The sequence below is a fragment of the Phyllobates terribilis genome, unplaced genomic scaffold (assembly GCF_046119375.1).
Source record: "Phyllobates terribilis strain yellow unplaced genomic scaffold, ASM4611937v1 Scaffold_222__1_contigs__length_3263388, whole genome shotgun sequence".
Lineage (NCBI taxonomy): Eukaryota > Metazoa > Chordata > Amphibia > Anura > Dendrobatidae > Phyllobates > Phyllobates terribilis.
In genome coordinates, this window is record NW_027362982.1 from 1775328 (window position 1) to 1796499 (window position 21172).

Here is a 21172-nt window from a genome sequence, read left to right on the forward strand (position 1 = left end):
CACCTACTAGAAAGGCACACCACATAGGGTCAGGGAAGTGGGTACCCAGCCCTCCCAGGAGAAGATCAGAGGCAGCTGGACAAAAGTAGTGTCATTGGTGGGGCACGGCTGACGAAAGGATAGAAGGGAGTCCTGTGCCACACTCTGGAATTACCTGGGGGTTGACCGAGCCCCCTGCCTGGTGGAAGCAGCACGGCTCGGGCGGTCCTACCTGTGCACAAGTGAACTGGATGAGAACTGTGAGTAAAAAGCTTGAACTGCAACGCCTTGTCTCTGTGCTTTCTCACCGTATGCAGCACTACTGGTACTGGGACGCCCGTGCACCATAACCCCCACCGTCTACTACACTGCCCTGGGGCTTCACTCTTCCCGTCGGGAGTCACACTACCTCAGCTGCATACACCATCAGCCCCAGCGGTCTGCCTTGCAGTGGCGGTTCGCACTGACCGCAATCCACGGGTGGCGTAGTCGGACATTATCCCATAAAAGCCCCCACAAAAGACCGCCATTGGCCTGACCACACTGAGCCACGGGCCCGGGTCACCGCCACAGAGACTACAACCCCCAGAAGCCCGGTTCCGGGTGTCCCTCGGCCCAGGGGGCGAGTCAAATGCACAATCTGCATGCATTTTTTCTGGCAAGGGAGATGCAGAAACGCTGCAGAAATTTTCTGCTTCATTTCTGCATCGTGGGCACATACCCTTATTGGGTAGAAGTGTTTTAACTAATTGAATCGTTGACTGATCCTTCACGATTTTCCCAGTGTATATATGAATGTATATCTGGTTCTAACTTTTCCTATGTTCTTCACTTGTAGTTTGGGCGCCACCTGCTTAAGCCTATTGGGAAAAGAACACAGAAGGAAATTACAAGAAAGCAAGTTCATGTCTGAGTTGATGTTCATACCCCTGATGAAGCCATAATCACTTGGCGTAACGCGTAGGTTATTTATATCCTTCCTTTTTCTTTGAGCAGCTTTATTCTTGGCTAGTGTTGAGCGATACCTTCCGATATCGGGAAATATCGGATCGGATTGGATCGGACCGATACCGAAAAAGTATCGGATATCGCCGATTCCGATACCGGAAACCAATGCAAGTCAATGGGACAGAAATATCGGAATGAAAATAAACCCTTTCTTTCCTTGTAGGTTAATTCTACATGAAGGAAAACAACTAAGAATAATGTAGAATGTATTGGGGGAGGTGGCGGAGACAATAAAGGCATAGAGGTTTAGCCCAATCAAATGGAACAGCAGGAATTAATTTTTTTTTTTAAGACGTTCTGAGTTACGGAAATATTGACTATGTTAAGTATTTTTATATTTTGTCAGATATTTATGTTTCACTACTTCCATGCTCTTCACCTTCTTTTTTACTTCTCCCACACTTTCTCCTTCATCATCCTCAGCATCTTTTTCATCCACTTCTTCTTCACCTTCTTCATCTTCTTCTTCTTCACCTTCTTCGTATTATTCTTTTTTTTTACATTCATCATATTCTACTTCTTCATCTTCTTCATCTTCTTCTTCTTCATCATATTCTTATTTGTGGCAGGCATTCCTCTAGTTGTTATCTATAAAAGGTTGGACATTACACCTTTCGTTCTGCCCGTCACAAAAGATTTACAACAGGATTTGTCCGCGTTCAGTTTGGCCTGCAGCAGCAGGTCTTTTCCAGGGGCACCACGAGGAGGAACGGACTCACCCCCATACACTGCTTAGTCATCTTCTGCTTATAATTTAGATATTATCTTTTGCTCTGATTTTTAGTCTTATGCTTAATGTTCTTCCGCTTTTTGTTCTGCAGCTTCTTGTATTTCTGCTTCTTGGTTTTCTGTCTCTTGTTCTTCTGTATCTTGGTGCTTGTCTTCTCTTCTTTGTCCTCTTGGTCAACTTCTTCAGGGTCATCTTCTTGGTCTTCTTCGGGGTGGTCTTCAGGGTCGTCGTCTTCGGGGGTCCTCGTCTTCGGGGTCCTCGTCTTCTTCGGGTTGGTCTTCTGGGTCCTCATCTTCGGGGTCCTCGTCTTCTTCGGGGTGGTCTTCAGGGTCCTCGTCTTCTTCGGGGTGGTCTTCAGGGTCCTCGTCTTCAGGGTCGTCGTCTTCGGGGTCCTCGTCTTCTTAGGGTTGGTCTTCAGGGTCCTCGTCTTCAGGGTCCTCGTCAGGGAGATCTAGAGTGATTACCAAGAACCATTTCAAAAAGCTTGAACTTGGAAATGTAGCAGAAGGTACAAGAAAGCTGAGGAACTACCGAGGACCAGCTGACGGTACTGGAACCCGGATGGGTAGCAGAAGGTACAAGAGCCAATGGAACTGCCGAAGACCAGCTGACGGTACTGGAACTCGGTTACTAAGCAGGAGGTACCTGTGCCAGAAAGCACTACCAAGGACCAGCAGACGTTGGTGGAACTTGGATACCGAGAAGGAGGCACCTAATCCAAAGGCACTGTCGAGAACCAGTTGACGGTACTGGAACCCGGATGGGTAGTAGAAGGTACAAGAGCAAATGGAACTACCGAGGACCAGCTGACGGTACTGGAACCCGGATGGGTAGCAGAAGGTACAAGAGCCAATGGAACTGCCGAAGACCAGCTGACGGTACTGGAACTCGGTTACTAAGCAGGAGGTACCTGTGCCAGAAAGCACTACCAAGGACCAGCAGACATTGGTGGAACTTGGATACCGAGAAGGAGGCACCTAATCCAAAGGCACTGCCGAGAACCAGCTGACGGTACTGGAACCCGGATGGGTAGCAGAAGGTACCCATGTAAAAAAAAATTCAAGGCCGCGAACCGGCCGCAGTTACCACAACCCACAGTCCTACAGGGGGTGCTTGTCCTATTGGCACTATGGAACCAGCCTTCATTGCCAGATCCCGCAGCCCACATAGGAGTCACCTAAACTGCAGGCACCATAGAGTCGGCTAACCCGACCGCAACACGACAGGACAACGCATTGGAGGCAAAGTGACGTTGACACTACCCGGAAACAGCTGGCGTGCTGGAACCAGGCTGGGCAGGAGGGAGTACCCATGCCAAAGTCACTGCCGATAACCAGCTGACGGTACTGGAACCCGGATGGGTAGCAGAAGGTACAAGAGCCAATGGAACTGCCGAAGACCAGCTGACGGTACTGGAACTCGGTTACTAAGCAGGAGGTACCTGTGCCAGAAAGCACTACCAAGGACCAGCAGACGTTGATGGAACTTGGATACCGAGAAGGAGGCACCTAATCCAAAGGCACTGCCGAGAACCAGCTGACGGTACTGGAACCCGGATGGGTAGCAGAAGGTACCCATGTAAAAAAAAGTTCAAGGCCGCGAGCCGGCCGCAGTTACCAAAACCCACAGTCCTACAGGGGGTGCTTGTCCTATTGGCACTATGGAACCAGCCTTCATTGCCAGATCCCGCAGCCCACATAGGAGTCACCTAAACTGCAGGCACCATAGAGTCGGCTAACCCGACCGCAATACGACAGGACAACGCATTGGAGGCAAAGTGACGTTGACACTACCCGGAAACAGCTGGCGTGCTGGAACCAGGCTGGGCAGGAGGGAGTACCCATGCCAAAGTCACTGCCGAGAACCAGCTGACGGTACTGGAACCCGGATGGGTAGTAGAAGGTACAAGAGCAAATGGAACTACCGAGGACCAGCTGACGGTACTGGAACCCGGATGGGTAGCAGAAGGTACAAGAGCCAATGGAACTGCCGAAGACCAGCTGACGGTACTGGAACTCGGTTACTAAGCAGGAGGTACCTGTGCCAGAAAGCACTACCAAGGACCAGCAGATGTTGGTGGAACTTGGATACCGAGAAGGAGGCACCTAATCCAAAGGCACTGCCGAGAACCAGCTGACGGTACTGGAACCCGGATGGGTAATAGAAGGTACAAGAGCAAATGGAACTACCGAGGACCAGCTGACGGTACTGGAACCCGGATGGGTAGCAGAAGGTACAAGAGCCAATGGAACTGCCGAAGACCAGCTGACGGTACTGGAACTCAGTTACTAAGCAGGAGGTACCTGTGCCAGAAAGCACTACCAAGGACCAGCAGACGTTGGTGGAACTTGGATACCGAGAAGGAGGCACCTAATCCAAAGGCACTGCCGAGAACCAGCTGACGGTACTGGAACCCGGATGGGTAGTAGAAGGTACAAGAGCAAATGGAACTACCGAGGACCAGCTGACGGTACTGGAACCCGGATGGGTAGCAGAAGGTACAAGAGCCAATGGAACTGCCGAAGACCAGCTGACGGTACTGGAACTCGGTTACTAAGCAGGAGGTACCTGTGCCAGAAAGCACTACCAAGGACCAGCAGACGTTGGTGGAACTTGGATACCGAGAAGGAGGCACCTAATCCAAAGGCACTGCCGAGAACCAGCTGGCGGTGCTGGAACCCAGGGTAAATACTAAAAACAGAGTGGAGCCAGAGGTGTAATTGGAGCAAGTTTTAAATCAGTAGTACAGTGGATGTGGATAAAGCAGGAGAATTTGCCGGACACACAGCAGGGGAACAGCTGACGTTACTGAACCCCAATAACACTGGAGCAAGCGTTGACTGTGCAGACGGCACTTCTGAGCAGCAACTAGCGGTATTGGAGCCCAGGGTAAATACTAAAAACAGAGGAGCCAGAGGTGTAATTGGAGCAACTTTAAAATCTGTAGTAGTGAGAATGTGGACAGAGCAGGAGAAATTGCCGTCCGCACAGCAGGGGAACAGCTGACGTTACTGAACCTCAATAACACGGCAGCAAGTGTTGACTGTGCAGACGGCACTTCCGAGCGCCAACTGGCGGTGTTGGAGCTCAGGGATAATACTGAAAACAGAGGAGCCAGAGGTGTAATTGGAGCAACTTTAAAATCTGTAGTAGTGAGAATGTGGACAGAGCAGGAGAAATTGCCGTCCGCACAGCAGGGGAACAGCTGACATTACTGAACCCCAATGACACGGCAGCAAGTGTTGACTGTGCAGACAGCACTTCCGAGCGCCAACTGGCGGTGTTGGAGCTCAGGGATAATACTGAAAACAGAGGAGCCAGAGGTGTAATTGGAGCAACTTTAAAATCTGTAGTAGTGAGAATGTGGACAGAGCAGGAGAAATTGCCGTCCGCACAGCAGGGGAACAGCTGACGTTACTGAACCCCAATAACACGGCAGCAAGTGTTGACTGTGCAGACGGCACTTCCGAGCGCCAACTGGCGGTGTTGGAGCTCAGGGATAATACTGAAAACAGAGGAGCCAGAGGTGTAATTGGAGCAACTTTAAAATCTGTAGTAGTGAGAATGTGGACAGAGCAGGAGAAATTGCCGTCCGCACAGCAGGGGAACAGCTGACGTTACTGAACCCCTATAACATGGCAGCAAGTGTTGACTGTGCAGACGGCACTTCCAAGCGCCAACTGGCGGTGTTGGAGCTCAGGGATAATACTGAAAACAGAGGAGCCAGAGGTGTAATTGGAGCAACTTTAAAATCTGTAGTAGTGAGAATGTGGACAGAGCAGGAGAAATTGCCGTCCGCACAGCAGGGGAACAGCTGACATTACTGAACCCCTATAACATGGCAGCAAGTGTTGACTGTTCAGACGGCACTTCCGAGCGCCAACTGGCGGTGTTGGAGCTCAGGGATAATACTGAAAACAGAGGAGCCAGAGGTGTATTTGGAGGAGGTTTTAAATCAGTAGTACAGTGGATGTGGACAGAGCAGGAGAAATTGCCGTCCGCACAGCAGGGGAACAGCTGACGTTACTGAACCCCAATAACACGGCAGCAAGTGTTGACTGTGCAGATGGCACTTCCAAGCGCCAACTGGCGGTGTTGGAGCTCAGGGATTACAGTTCAGGTGGTAGAAACATGAACAGAACAGGAGACCTGGATACTGTTGCCAACCAATTATTTATTCTGGAAGAGGACTGGCAAATTCATGAGAGATCCAGGCCTTGTTCATTTTGAGAAAAGTAAGCCGGTCAACGTTATCGGAGGATAGTCGCATGCGACGGTCTGTTAGTATACCACCTGCGGCACTAAAGACGCGTTCCGATAATACACTAGCAGCAGGGCAAGCTAGTACCACCAATGCATACTGACTAAGCTCTGGCCATGTATCCAGCTTACAGACCCAAAACTTGAAGGGAGAAGAGCCGTCTGGGAGTACACAAAGAGGGCAAGACATGTAGTCTGTCACCATCTGACGGAAACGTTGCCTCCTGCTGACTGGAGCCGTCTGTGATGGTGTAGACATTTGTGGCGGCGGGGACACAAAACTTTGCCACATTTCGGCCTTACTGGTCTTGCCTTGTGCTGAGGCGCTGCTTCTGCTCCCTCTTTGTGCAGAGCTTCCTCCACTGCCTCGACGCACTGAGCTGCTTTGTAAAGCACTAGCAGCACTGCTCTCGGTTGGAATGGAGAACATGATGGAATGCACCAGTGCGTCTTGGTACTCCCGCATTTTACGCTCCCGGTTCAACGGTGTTATGAGGCTTTGTAAGTTGTCCCGGTAGCGAGGATCTAGGAGGGTGGACACCCAATAATCAGCCGTGTTGAGAATGTGGGCGATGCGGCGGTCGTTTCTCAGGCACTGCAGCATGAAATCAACCATGTGCTTGTCACGGGTGTGTCGCCACGAAGATCGTCACGATTACACAGCCTGACTTCTCGCAGCTGACTTTTTGGTGCTTTGTGTTTTTCGGCAGTGAGGGAGTTAATTCTCTCTCTCTGTGCTAGACGAGGTCCAGCCTCGCCCAGCTGCAATCAATGCTGCTGTAGTGAGACTCCTTCAAATGCCTGCTGGTCTGTTAGGGAAGTGTCGATGAAAGCATTTCATGCAGACTAACTGAGCGGATCGTGGTTTTTGGAGTTTCAGAGATAAGTGTATTTGGAGTGTTTTTTCCCTTCCTCGCTTTATCATTTATCTCCTTTCCCGTTGGTGTTCCCTCTGTTGTAGTTGTGTAGTTTTTGTATGCAAGGTGGTTTGGGTTTTTCCCTTGTACTGTCTCGTTCGTCTAAGTACTGTGTGTGGGCATATTATTACTTGTCCCCTTTTGTTGTGATCGGGGTCCTTCTCAGGACTAGATTACTTAGGTGCAGGGATCCTCAGGAGGTAGGGGTTACGTTGGCGGCCTGGACCTCTGTGCCTTTAACAGTACCTCCAGGTTGAGGGATTAGTCAGGGCCCCAGCTTAGGGTCAGCTTAGGCCCCCTACCTCCAGTATACAGAGACAGCGTGACATTTTCACCGACCCCTTAGTTTTTCTCCAGCTACCATGGATCCAGTAGCCGGTCTAGCTCGGCAGTTGCAGAGTTTGTCCATGGAGCTGGCGGACGTTAGGTCCAAGGTTTTGTATCCTCAGGAGCAAGCCGGACCAGAACCTAAAGTAGCTCTCCCTGACAGGTTCACTGGGGGGCGGGACAAGTTTTATGTTTTCCGGGAGGCATGCAAGTTGTACTTTCGGCTGCGGCCTCGGTCATCGGGGAGTGAAGAACAAAGGGTGGGAATTGTCATCTCGCTCCTACAAGGGGACCCACAATCTTGGGCGTTCTCTCTTCCCCCGGGCTCCCCGGCTCTCCAGTCAGTGGATAGGTTTTTCGCTGCTCTGGGACTCGTATATGATGACCCAGATCGGATCTCCCTTGCTGAGTCTAAGTTACGTAGGATCCAGCAGGGAGATCGTCCGGCGGAGGAATTCTGTTCGGAGTTCCGTAGGTGGGCCACGGACACCCAGTGGAATGACCCGGCTCTTAGGAGCCAGTTTTGTCAAGGTTAATCTGACAAATTACAGGATGTGTTGGCACAGTATGACTCTCCCGCGTCACTGGAAGCCGTTATGGCCCTTGCTATTCGCGTTGACAGATGGCTTCGGGAGAGGTGCGGGATAACTCTACCCCCTGTGATGACTCCACCTCCTACAAGGTCCCCTCATATGGTGGTTCCCCTGGTCAGTCCAGAGGAGCCTATGCAATTAGGAGGGACATCATTTCGGGGGAGGGGACCGGTGGTGCGCCATAAGACAGGAAGGTGTTTCTTCTGCGGGAGAAAGGGACATTTTATTGGGGGGTGTCCATCCCGTTCCTTGCAGAGTGAAGAGTCGTCGGAAAACTGTTGATCCCAGGTTGTGTGGTGGACGGCAATCTGGGAGTAGGTATTTCGTCCCTAGGTTCGTCTCAGTTTCTCGTACCGGCGGAGGTGGTGGTGGGTACGAGAACTGAGAGGATATCTGTTCTTCTGGATAGTGGGGCCGGGGCTAATCTGGTTGATGCTCGGTTTGCCCGGGTTCAAGGTATGCGATTGAGTGAGTTGGCTAAACCCATCCCCATATTCTCGATCGATGCCAAGCCTCTCGGTCAGGGAAGTTTTTTGCAAGCTGTGCATGACGTAAAACTTCAAGTGGGGGCGATACATAAAGAACTGTTGTCTTGCTACGTGTTGGAGGGTCTTCCCACTCCTATAGTGTTGGGCCTTCCTTGGTTAACTAAGCATAACCCGGTTATTAATTGGCAAACCAGAGAGATAAGCCAATGGAGTAAATTCTGTAATAAAAACTGCATGAACACGGTCATCGGTGCGGTTACTCCTTGGGTCTTACCTCCATTTCTGGCGGACTTTGAGGATGTATTCTCTGAGAAAGGGTGTCAGGAACTACCTCCTCATCGCGAGTATGACTGTTCTGTAAAACTGCTCCCTGAGGCCAAGTTACCTAAAGCTAGGTTGTATAACCTTTCTGGTCCTGAGAGGCAGGCCATGAAGGATTATATTTCAGAAAGTCTGGCTAAGGGGCATATTAGACCTTCATCTTCACCGGTGGCTGCGGGGTTCTTCTTTGTTAAGAAGAAAGATGGAGGCCTACGCCCTTGCCTGGATTTCCGTGAACTTAATCGGATTACGGTCCGAGATCCGTATCCGCTCCCACTTATTCCCGATCTCTTTAATCAGATCGTGGGCGCCAAATGGTTCTCTAAGTTGGATCTCAGGGGGGCGTACAATCTGATTAGGATGAAGGAGGGGGATGAGTGGAAGACGGCGTTTAACACTCCGGAGGGGCATTATGAGAACCTTGTCATGCCATTCGGTCTGACTAATGCCCCGGCGGTGTTCCAACACTTTGTTAATGACATTTTTCGCCGCCTGGTGGGACAGTTTGCTGTCATATATCTGGATGATATCTTAATTTACTCGCCGGATCTGGTGTCTCATCAGGAGCACGTTAGGCAGGTGTTACAGATCTTGCGGGATAATAAACTATATGCCAAATGGGAAAAGTGTGTGTTCGCCGTACAGGAACTCCAGTTTTTAGGCTTCCTGGTTTCAGCGTCCGGTTTTCGTATGGACCCTGGGAAAGTGCGGGCAGTTCTTGAGTGGGATCGGCCAGAGAATCTTAAGGCACTACAACGTTTCCTGGGGTTTGCTAATTATTACCGGAAGTTCATTCGTAATTTCTCGTCCATGGTTAAGCCTCTCACAGACATGACTAAAAAGGGGACGGATTTTTCTAGGTGGTCTGACAAGGCTTGTCAAGCATTCTCCTCCTTGAAAAAATGTTTTGCATCGGCACCCATACTCATTCAACCTGATGCGTCACAGCCATTCATTGTAGAGGTAGACGCTTCCGAGGTAGGGGTGGGAGCAGTATTGTCACAAGGTTCGTCCCCTGGTAAGTGGCATCCGTGCGCCTTTTTCTCTAAAAAATTGTCGTCCGCTGAGAGGAATTACGATGTCGGCAATAGGGAACTCTTGGCCATTAAGTTAGCTTTTGAGGAGTGGCGCCATTTTTTGGAGGGGGCAGTCCATCCGGTCACCGTCATCACCGATCACAAGAACCTGCTATATCTGGAGTCCGCGAAACGTCTGAATCCCAGACAAGCTAGGTGGTCATTGTTTTTTACCAGGTTTAATTTTGTCGTTACATATCGTCCTGGGTCAAAAAATGTAAAGGCGGATGCCTTATCTCGTAGTTTCCCTGGGGCCGGGAATACGGACGACCCGGTTCCTATCCTTCAGGAGGGGGTGGTGGTTTCGGCAGTATGCTCTGAGCTGGAGGAGGAGGTATTGGAGGCTCAGGGGGACGCCCCTGTTGGACCTCCGGGGAGACTGTTTGTTCCAGATCAGTTGCGACAAAAGGTGATCGAGGCACACCATAACTCAGTTTTTGCAGGATACTCGGGGAGTAGAGCAACTGTGGATCTCCTCTCGCGTCGGTTTTGGTGGCCTAACTTACATAAGGAGGTGGTAACTTTTGTCGCGTCCTGTGGGGTTTGTGCGCGCTCTAAGACCTCACATACCCGTCCGTCTGGGGCCCTCTTACCTTTGAAGATCCCGGAGCGTCCTTGGACTCATCTGTCTATGGACTTTATTACTGACCTCCCTCCATCTTCGGGTAAAACGGTCATACTCGTTGTAGTGGACAGGTTCAGCAAGATGGCACATTTTATCGCTCTTCCGGCTCTCCCTAATGCTAAAACTCTTGCGCAGGTGTTCATTGGGGAGATTGTGAGGCTTCACGGGGTACCCTCTGATGTGGTGTCTGATCGGGGGTCTCAGTTTGTGTCCAAGTTCTGGAAGGCGTTTTGTGCACGGCGGGGGATGCATTTGTCGTTCTCATCGGCTTTTCATCCTCAGACCAATGGTCAGACGGAACGTATGAACCAGAGCTTGGAGACATATCTCCGGTGTTTTGTGTCAGAGAACCAGGAGGACTGGGCTTCTTTCTTACCTCTGGCAGAGTTTGCTCTTAATAATAGGCGGAGCGAGTCCACTGGTAAGTCCCCGTTTTTTGGGGCATATGGTTTTCACCCCCAGTTTTGTTCTTTCAGTAGGGGGGGCTCTTCGGGGGTTCCTGAGGAGGAACGATTTTCCTCATCACTCGCTTCAGTATGGAGAGGGGTGCTGAAGAATCTGAATACTATGGGGAACCGATACAAACGTATGGCTGATAGGAGGAGAGTGTCTGGTCCGGACCTAAGTGTGAACGATCGGGTATGGTTGTCTACCAGGAATATAAAACTTAAGGTTCCCTCCTGGAAACTGGGTCCCAGGTTCATCGGGCTGTACAGAATCAGTTCTATTATTAATCCGGTGGCATTCCGTCTTGACCTCCCCCCTACGTTTAAAATTCACAACGTGTTCCACAGATCGTTGCTTAAGAGGTATGTGGCGCCGGTGGTACCGTCACCTTTACCTCCCCCTCCAGTGGTGGTCAAGGGTAACTTGGAGTTCCAGGTATCGAGGGTCATCGATTCACGCTTTAATCGCCGGTCCCTTCAGTACCTGGTTCATTGGAAAGGGTATGGTCCTGAGGAGAGGATGTGGGTTCCTGCGTCGGATATTAACGCAGACCGATTAGTTCGGGCCTTCCACACGACTCACCCGGATAAACCTGGCCCTGAGGGTCCGGAGGCCCCTCGTAGAAGGGGGGGTACTGTCACGGGTGTGTCGTCACGAAGATCGTCACGATTACACAGCCTGACTTCTCGCAGCTGACTTTTTGGTGCTTTGTGTTTTTCGGCAGTGAGGGAGTTAATTCTCTCTCTCTCTGTGCTAGACGAGGTCCAGCCTCGCCCAGCTGCAATCAATGCTGCTGTAGTGAGACTCCTTCAAATGCCTGCTGGTCTGTTAGGGAAGTGTCGGTCAAAGCATTTCATGCAGACTAACAGAGCGGATCGTGGTTTTTGGAGTTTCAGAGATGTAGTGCCGGCGTCCCTGCCCTCTGCTAGGCAGGGACGCTGCTCCCCTCACCGCTCTGCTCCGTGCCCGGTGTCCTCCCCCCGCTCTGCTGTCAGCGTGCGCTCCTTCCCGGCGTCCTCCTCCCGCTCTGCTCTCAGTGCGCGCTCCTTCCCGGCCCCTGTGCTTAGGGCGCGCGCGCGCGCGCTCCCCTCCTCTTAAAGGGGCCGCGCGCGCCGTCCTAAGGAGTCCCCGGCCAATGGCCGGAGGACTTCATCATATATAAGGCACCTCCTCCAAAATGGAGGTGCCCGAGCAATGTTGTTTGCACCTGTGTCTCACCTGTGCTTCAGCCCTCAGGTCCCGTTGCCAGTTACCTGCCAGTTACCTGCCAGTTACCTGCCTGATTCCTGCCTGAATACTTGTTACCTGTCTGCCAGTCTGAGGTCCGACGGTCTGCCTTACTACTCCTGTCAGTCTGTCTAAAGGACCAGCCTGCCTGCTCACCTGGGAGCGCACATCAGCTACCTGCCTGCTTGCCTGAGGTCCGACGGTCTGCCTTACAACTCCGGTCAGTCTGTCTATGGACCAGCTTGCCCGCTCACCTGGGAGCGCTTCTCCGTTACCTGCCTGCTTGCCAGCCCGGAGGCTCCGTTGTCACGTGCTGTGACCATCAGCTACTTCAGACTCTTGCCCGCTCACCTGGGAGCGCTTCTCCATTACCTGCCTGCTTGCCAGCCCGGAGGCTCCGCCGTCACGTGCCGTGACCACCTGTTATTCCTGAGACTCTCGCTTGCTCACCTGGGAGCACACATCTACCATCTGCCTCCTAGCCTACCCGGAGGCTCTGCCATCACAGGTCGTACCTACCCATTACCCAGAGACTGCCCTGATCACTAGCCGTATCTCCCTGTCCGTTCATCCAGAGACTGCCACCCGCTCCCTTACAAGGGCCGCCCCCTTGTATAGTAGCTCAGAGGTTCCGCCTCCCGGACCCGTTACAGTTTGCTCGGGCCATGGAACCCGGTGGCACCCAAGCTCCCTCGCTCTCGGACCTGTGTCATGAACTGTCCCGTCAGAGGTCCCAACAGGAGTCCATCCTGGGTCACCTACGGAATGTTAATTCTCGCCTGGACACTCTGTCTGCTCCACCTGCAACCACTGCCAGTACCATGACTCGCAACCCGGCAGCTCCGCTACCCACTAATACCATGGTATCCTACCCCGGATCCCGGCTGTCTGCACCTCCTCGCTTCGGAGGCGACTCCGCCCAGGCTCGGGGCTTCATAAATCAGTGCACCCTGCACTTTGAACTTTTGTCTCATCAGTTTAACTCCGACCGGGCCAAAATTGCCTTTATCATGTCCCATCTCACCGGGGAGGCCCTGGCCTGGCTAAATCCTCTATGGGAGAGAGGAGACCCCCTGGTGTCCAACTTGCCTGCTTTTCTCTCGGCTTTCCGGAAAGTCTTCGACGAACCCGGACGGAAGACCTCATCCGCATCCTCGCTGCTACGCCTCCGTCAGGAAGGTCTCACCGTGGGCCAATATGCCATACGGTTCCGTACCCTTGCCTCGGAGCTGGCCTGGGATAACGACGCTCTGGTATCCGTCTTCTGGGAGGGTCTGTCTGGCCGTATTAAAGATGAACTTGCTGGTCGGGACATTCCTACCACTCTCGATGATCTAATAACTCTTGCCACCCGGATTGACCTACGGTTCCAGGAGCGTGCCAAAGAGGTCACCCGTGAGAGGAGGATTCCACGTTTAGCTCCTACTTTTCAGAAACCCGTCATTTCCTCCGTCTCTCCCCAGGTACACTCTCCTGAGCCTATGCAGGTCGACCAGACCAAGATGGTCAAAACCCGTCAGGACTCACGCCGTGCCGAGGGGAGCTGCTTCTACTGTGGCAGTAAGGAGCACCGGATCCGTGCCTGCCCGGAGAGGTCGGGAAACGCCTGTGTCTAGGTTCGCTCAGAGAGGTCCACCTAGACAAGAATAAATCCTCTCCATCCCTGCTGTTGTCAGTTTCTATCGTCTACGGGGAGAACCGTTATTTCGAACTAGCCCAACTTGACTCTGGAGCAGCCGGGAATCTTATTTCACAGTCCCTGGTAGAAAAATACCGCATCCCCACCAAACCTCTGGCTGTACCCTTGTCTGTTGCTGCCGTGGATGGGGGGCTCTTACCTCGCCCCATCCAACTCATCACCGAATCCATTACTCTGCAGGTGGGAATGCTGCATTCTGAAAGTATCTCCTTCCATGTTCTGCCTGGACTCTCTCACGCCCTCTTGCTAGGTTTGCCTTGGCTCCAGAGACATGCACCCGTGCTTGACTGGCAAACCGGAGAGGTCCTTCGCTGGGGACAAGACTGTCATAAAACCTGCCTGGTTCCCGTCCATCCCGTCCGTCCCTCTCCTACCCCAGCTAATCTACCTGGACTTCCGATTCCTTATTGGTCTTATGCTGATGTCTTTAATAAAAAGGAGGCAGAGACATTACCTCCTCATAGACCATACGACTGCCCCATCGACCTGTTACCCGGTACTACTCCTCCCCGTGGGCGTATTTATCCATTATCCGCTGCTGAGACCCGGTCGATGTCCGAATATATTGAGGAGAATCTGGCCAGGGGATTCATCCGGAAATCTACCTCCCCGGCGGGAGCACGCTTCTTTTTCGTCAAAAAGAAGGACGGCTCTCTCCGTCCCTGTATAGACTATAGAGGCCTAAACCAGATCACGGTGAAGAATAAGTACCCCCTTCCGCTCATTCCAGAATTATTTGATCGTCTGAGGGGGGCTAGGATCTTCACCAAACTGGACTTTCGTGGGGCATACAACCTGGTTTGTATCCGTCAGGGGGATGAATGGAAGACGGCCTTCAACACCCGGGACGGCCACTGTGAATACCTGGTAATGCCCTTTGGTCTCTGTAACGCTCCTGCCGTCTTTCAAGAGTTGGTCAATGACATCTTCCGGGACCTTCTCTACTCCTGCGTAGTGGTGTACCTGGACGACATCTTGGTCTTCTCTCCGGATCTCCAGACTCACCGGAGGGACGTTCGTCAAGTCCTGCTCAGGCTCAGGCAGAATCACCTCTTCGCTAAATACGAGAAGTGCCTCTTTGAGCAGACCTCGCTTCCGTTTTTGGGCTACATTATTTCTCAGACCGGCCTACGAATGGATCCAGAGAAACTGTCTGCCATCGAGAAATGGCCCCGACCGGAGGGGTTGAAGGCCATTCAGCGGTTCCTGGGCTTCGCCAACTACTACCGCCTCTTCATACCACACTTCTCTTCTCGGACTGCCCCAATTTCCGCGCTCACCCGTAAGGGTACTAATCCCAAAGAGTGGCCGCCCGAAGCAGAGGAAGCCTTTCTTTCCTTAAAACAGGCCTTCTCTTCCGCCCCGGTGCTGCATCGCCCGGACGGCAACAAGCAGTTTTTCCTGGAAGTGGACGCCTCCTCCTCTGGAGCCGGAGCGGTACTTACTCAAAAATCTTCTTCCGGGAGAATGGTAACTTGCGGCTTCTTCTCCAAACTCTTCTCCTCCTCGGAGCGCAATTATTCCATAGGAGATCGAGAGTTATTGGCCATCAAACTGGCATTGGAGGAGTGGCGTTACCTGCTTGAGGGGGCTCTTCACCCGGTAATAATTTACACTGACCACAAGAACTTGGCTTACCTCCAGCATGCCCAGAGACTTAACCCGCGCCAAGCCCGGTGGTCCTTGTTTTTTGCTCGTTTTGATTTTATCCTTCATTTTCGCCCGGCTGACAAAAACGTCAAGGCGGACGCCTTGTCTCGATCCTTTCTGGTGTCTGATCTCGAGGAAGATCCGAAACACATCATCGATCCCGCCAGAGTAATGCAGGTGGCTCCCGTGAGTCTAAATCGTCTCCCTCCCGGTAAGACATTCGTATCAGTACCTGATCGGGAGAAGATCCTACACTGGGGTCATTCGTCTAAACTAGCTGGCCACGCCGGTCAGAAAAAGACCCTCCAGCTTATTACCCGGCACTACTGGTGGCCTAACCTGCACAAGGATGTAATAGACTTTGTTTCTGCCTGTGTGTCCTGCGCCCGCAACAAAGTTCCGAGACACCTGCCGGCCGGCCGCCTTCTTCCTCTGCCAGTACCTGCTGCCCCCTGGCAGCATATAGCGATGGACTTCATTACTGATCTACCCGTCTCAGCCGGTTGTACGGTCATTTGGGTGGTCGCTGACCGCTTTTCCAAAATGGCTCACTTCATTTCCCTGCCAGGCCTTCCGTCTGCACCCGAGCTGGCTAAAGACTTTATCCGCCACATCTTCCGTCTTCATGGCCTGCCCCGTCACATCGTGTCGGATCGAGGGGTACAGTTCACTTCTCGTTTCTGGAGAGCCACTTGTAAATTGCTGGACGTCACCCTGGACTTCTCCTCCGCTTACCACCCACAGTCTAATGGTCAAGTGGAGCGGATCAATCAGAGCCTGACCAGTTACCTCCGGCACTTCGTTAATGCCCACCATTCTGACTGGGTGGATCTCCTGCCGTGGGCCGAATTCTCGTACAACAATCACGAGAGCGAATCTTCCTCCAAATCCCCGTTTTTTGTAGTCTACGGTCAGCACCCTCGGATCCCGTTTCCCGTCTCCACCTCGGTGGACAATCCGGCTGCGGAATCTCTTGTTAACAAATTTTCCTCCATATGGGAGAGTACCCGGTCCGCACTCCTTCTGTCATCCGAGCGTATGAAAAGACATGCTGACAAAAAACGTCTGGATCCTCCTCAATTCCGTCCTGGGGATAAAGTCTGGCTCTCGTCCAAATATGTCCGGCTCAAGATCCCTTCCTATAAGTTAGGGCCTCGGTTCATCGGTCCACTGGAGGTCATCAGTCAGATCAATCCGGTGGCCTATAAATTGAAACTCCCGGCCAACTTACGGATCCCTAACTCCTTCCATGTATCTCTCCTCAAACCCGTGGTACTTAATTCTTTTTTCAAGTCTACAGGTACGCCTCCTGCTCCGGTTTCTGCTGAGGACGAGTTTGAGGTAGAGAACATTCTTGCCACCAAAAGGGTAAGAGGAAAGACCTTTTTTCTGGTAGATTGGAAGGGGTTTGGTCCTGAGGAGAGAACGTGGGAGCCCCGGGAGAACATCCATGCCCCTCTCATCCTAGCTAAATTTCTGTCTGGCCTAAAAAAGGGGGGGCCTAAAGGGGGGGGTACTGTAGTGCCGGCGTCCCTGCCCTCTGCTAGGCAGGGACGCTGCTCCCCTCACCGCTCTGCTCCGTGCCCGGTGTCCTCCCCCCGCTCTGCTGTCAGCGTGCGCTCCTTCCCGGCGTCCTCCTCCCGCTCTGCTCTCAGTGCGCGCTCCTTCCCGGCCCCTGTGCTTAGGGCGCGCGCGCGCGCGCTCCCCTCCTCTTAAAGGGGCCGCGCGCGCCGTCCTAAGGAGTCCCCGGCCAATGGCCGGAGGACTTCATCATATATAAGGCACCTCCTCCAAAATGGAGGTGCCCGAGCAATGTTGTTTGCACCTGTGTCTCACCTGTGCTTCAGCCCTCAGGTCCCGTTGCCAGTTACCTGCCAGTTACCTGCCAGTTACCTGCCTGATTCCTGCCTGAATACTTGTTACCTGTCTGCCAGTCTGAGGTCCGACGGTCTGCCTTACTACTCCTGTCAGTCTGTCTAAAGGACCAGCCTGCCCGCTCACCTGGGAGCGCACATCAGCTACCTGCCTGCTTGCCTGAGGTCCGACGGTCTGCCTTACAACTCCGGTCAGTCTGTCTATGGACCAGCTTGCCCGCTCACCTGGGAGCGCTTCTCCGTTACCTGCCTGCTTGCCAGCCCGGAGGCTCCGTTGTCACGTGCTGTGACCATCAGCTACTTCAGACTCTTGCCCGCTCACCTGGGAGCGCTTCTCCATTACCTGCCTGCTTGCCAGCCCGGAGGCTCCGCTGTCACGTGCCGTGACCACCTGTTATTCCTGAGACTCTCGCTTGCTCACCTGGGAGCACACATCTACCATCTGCCTCCTAGCCTACCCGGAGGCTCTGCCATCACAGGTCGTACCTACCCATTACCCAGAGACTGCCCTGATCACTAGCCGTATCTCCCTGTCCGTTCATCCAGAGACTGCCACCCGCTCCCTTACAAGGGCCGCCCCCTTGTATAGTAGCTCAGAGGTTCCGCCTCCCGGACCCGTTACAAGAGATAAGTGTATTTGGAGTGTTTTTTCCCTTCCTCGCTTTATCATTTATCTCCTTTCCAGTTGGTGTTCCCTCTGTTGTAGTTGTGTAGTTTTTGTATGCAAGGTGGTTTTGGTTTTTCCCTTGTACTGTCTTGTTCGTCTAAGTACTGTGTGTGGGCATATTATTACTTGTCCCCTTTTGTTGTGATTGGGGTCCTTCTCAGGACAAGATTACTTAGGTGCAGGGATCCTCAGGAGGTAGGGGTTACGTTGGCGGCCTGGACCTCTGTACCTTTAACAGTACCTCCAGGTTGAGGGATTAGTCAGGGCCCCAGCTTAGGGTCAGCTTAGGCCCCCTACCTCCAGTATACAGAGACAGCGTGACAGTGCTGCAGACTGCCAACTGGCCAAGAAACGCTGTCCCCTGCTTGAGGCGTGATCTCTGCCTGCTCTGCATCACCCCACCCTCGCTCTAGATACTGACTACTAGAGCATTGTGTACCTCCCTCCTCTGGACAGATGTCTTCCTCATCCATTGACTCCTCCTCATCCTCCTCACAAAGTGTCCCCTGCCTAGGCCTTTGTGAGGAACCACGTTGCGCAAACTGTAGAGAAGCAGATGGCATTTGTGACTCCTCATCCTCCACCTCTTCCAAAACCTCGTCCCTTAGTGCTTGCAGTGTTTTTTCAAGCAGGCAGATATGGGGGATAGTCATGCTGACTAGTGCATCATCTGCACTCACCATCCGCGTGGAATAATCGAAGGCATGCAAAACGTGGCAAATGTCCTTCATAGAGGCCCACTCAGTGGTGGTGAAGTGTGAACGGCGCGCACTGTGACTTGTTTGCGCCTGCTGCAGCTGGTACTCCATTACTGCTACCTGCTGCTCACACAACCTCTCCAACATATGTAACGTTGAATTCCACCTGGTGGGTAGGTCACATATGATGCGATGTTCCGGAAGACGTAATCGGCGCTGCAGAGCTGCAATGCGTGATCTTGCATTGCTGGAACGCCGCAAGTGAGCGCACTCTATGCGGACCTTGTGAAGCAGTGCATCAAGATCCGGATAGTCCCTCAAAAAACTCTGCACGACCAAGTTGAGCATATGTGCCAGACATGGGATGTGAGTGAGGTTGCCTAGGCCCAGAGCTGCCACCAGATTTCGGCCATTGTCACACACTACCATGCCTGGCTGGAGATTCGCTGGCACAAACCACACGTCACTCTGCTGCTTGATGGCATTCCAGAGCTCCTGCGCTGTGTGGCTTCGATTCCCCAAAGAAATTAATTTTAATACGGCCTGTTGACGTTTGGCCACGGCTGTGCTCATATTGGTCACCATAACAGATAACCGTTCACGGGTCGATGTGGAGGTAGACCGTGACGGCTCCTGCAGCGCTGATTCAGAGGAACTGGAGTATGAGGAGGAGTCAATGTGTACAGACTGGATTCCTGCAATCCTTGGAGTTGGCAGAACACGTACAGCGCCACACTCAAGATCTGTACCTGGCTCCACAACATTTACCCAATGGGCAGTGAGGGAAAGGTATCGTCCCTGTCCATGCTTACTGGTCCACGCATCGGTGGTCAGGTGGACCTTGCTACTGACGGCGTTTTGTAGCGCATGTTTAATTTTTCCCTCCACATGATGTTGCAAGGCAGGGACGGCTTGCCTGCTGAAATAAAATCGGCTGGGCACGTTGTATTGTGGGACTGCCAATGCCATAAAGTTACGGAATGTGTCAGTCTCCACCAGCCTGAATGATAGCATTTCAAGGGCCAGTAGTTTAGCAATGCCAGCATTCAGAGCCTGTGCTCGGGGGTGGTTTGCCGAGTATGGGCGCCTTTTCTCCCATGCCTGTGCTAACGATGGCTGCATACTGGCCTGGGAGTGTGAGGATGACTGGGAAAGTGGTGCTGTGGGTGGAATTACACTGTGTCTCTGTACAACAGTGCCAGAGATTCTTCCATGGCGATCCTGTGAGGAAGCCGAACCAGCTGTGTGTGAGCTGGAGGAAGAGGCTACAACACGAGTTGAAGAGGTGGTAGGTGGCGCTGTAGGTTGGCCTAGGTCTTCAGTGTGTTTTTGTAACTCCACCATGTGCTTGGTCCGCACATGTTTCCACATATTTGTGGTATTGAGGTTGCTGACACTTTTCCCTCTTTTCACCTTCAGATTACACAGCTTGCATTTGACAAAGCAAATGTCATCTGCAACTGTGTCAAAAAAGGACCAGGCACTGCAAGTCTTGGGAGCGCCCGCTTTGGATTTTGGAAGAGCCATGCTCCTAATGGGTGCCGAAGTGGAGGCTACAGGCAACCAAGTCTGCCCCCTCCCTCTCCCTCCTTTTTGGGCTGTTCGGGGAATCTCTTCCTCAGAGCTGCTCCCACCACCTTCCTGTCCCTCACGCCATGATGGGTCAAGGACCTCATCATCTACACCACCCTCTTCAAACAACTGCTTCTCCTGAGTAGTCTCGACAGCACAGTACACACCAGAAAGTGGCACCTGAGTCTCATCATCAGATGCGTACTGAGGTGTGCTGCTGACCATAGGCACTGGCCCACCCGCCTCTTCAGATTCAGAGAGACAAAACGGTTGCGCATCACTGCATACTACCTCTTCTTCAAATTCTCGAATTCTGCTTGGCTGGCCCCCTCTTTCCAAGCCAAGAGATTCAGAGAACAGAAGTAGAGATGGCTCCTGTCCAGGGCTCTCTGACTGCCTGGGCAATTTGGCAGGTGGTGAAGAGACAGATGGGTGCTCTTCAGTGCTCAGGACCTGAGAGGATCTGGAACTAATTGAAGTCGATGCGTTAGCTGCCATCCATCCGACAACGGCTTCAATTTGGTCCTCGCGCAGCAGTGGGGTACGGCTAGCTCCCACAAAGCTGCGCATAAAGGACTGTTCCCTGGTAAAACTGGGGGATGCTGAGTCACTGGTGCCCGCAGCAGGCACAGAATCCCCACGTCCTCTCCCTGCAGGCACAGAATCCTCACGTCCTCTCCCTGCAGAAACTCCACGCCCACGCCCACGCCCACGACCACATGCCTTACTCCCTGCCTTCTTCATCTTCGTAGACTGATAAAGATAGGCAGAAAAGTACTAAGGGCTTAGTGTGCTTATTCCTGAACAGCTGCTAACAGGTATAAGAAACACTAATTTTATAAAGTGTGGACTAGACTTTAATATGAGCTAATGTGGCCTACACAACTGTAAAGTGGAGTGTTTGGTGAACTTTATTTAGGTTTTTTTTGTCACAAAAAGACACTGTATGTGCCTAAAGATGTAATAACGATAGTATCACAAACTTTTTGTAGCTATTACAATGGAGGAAGGTAA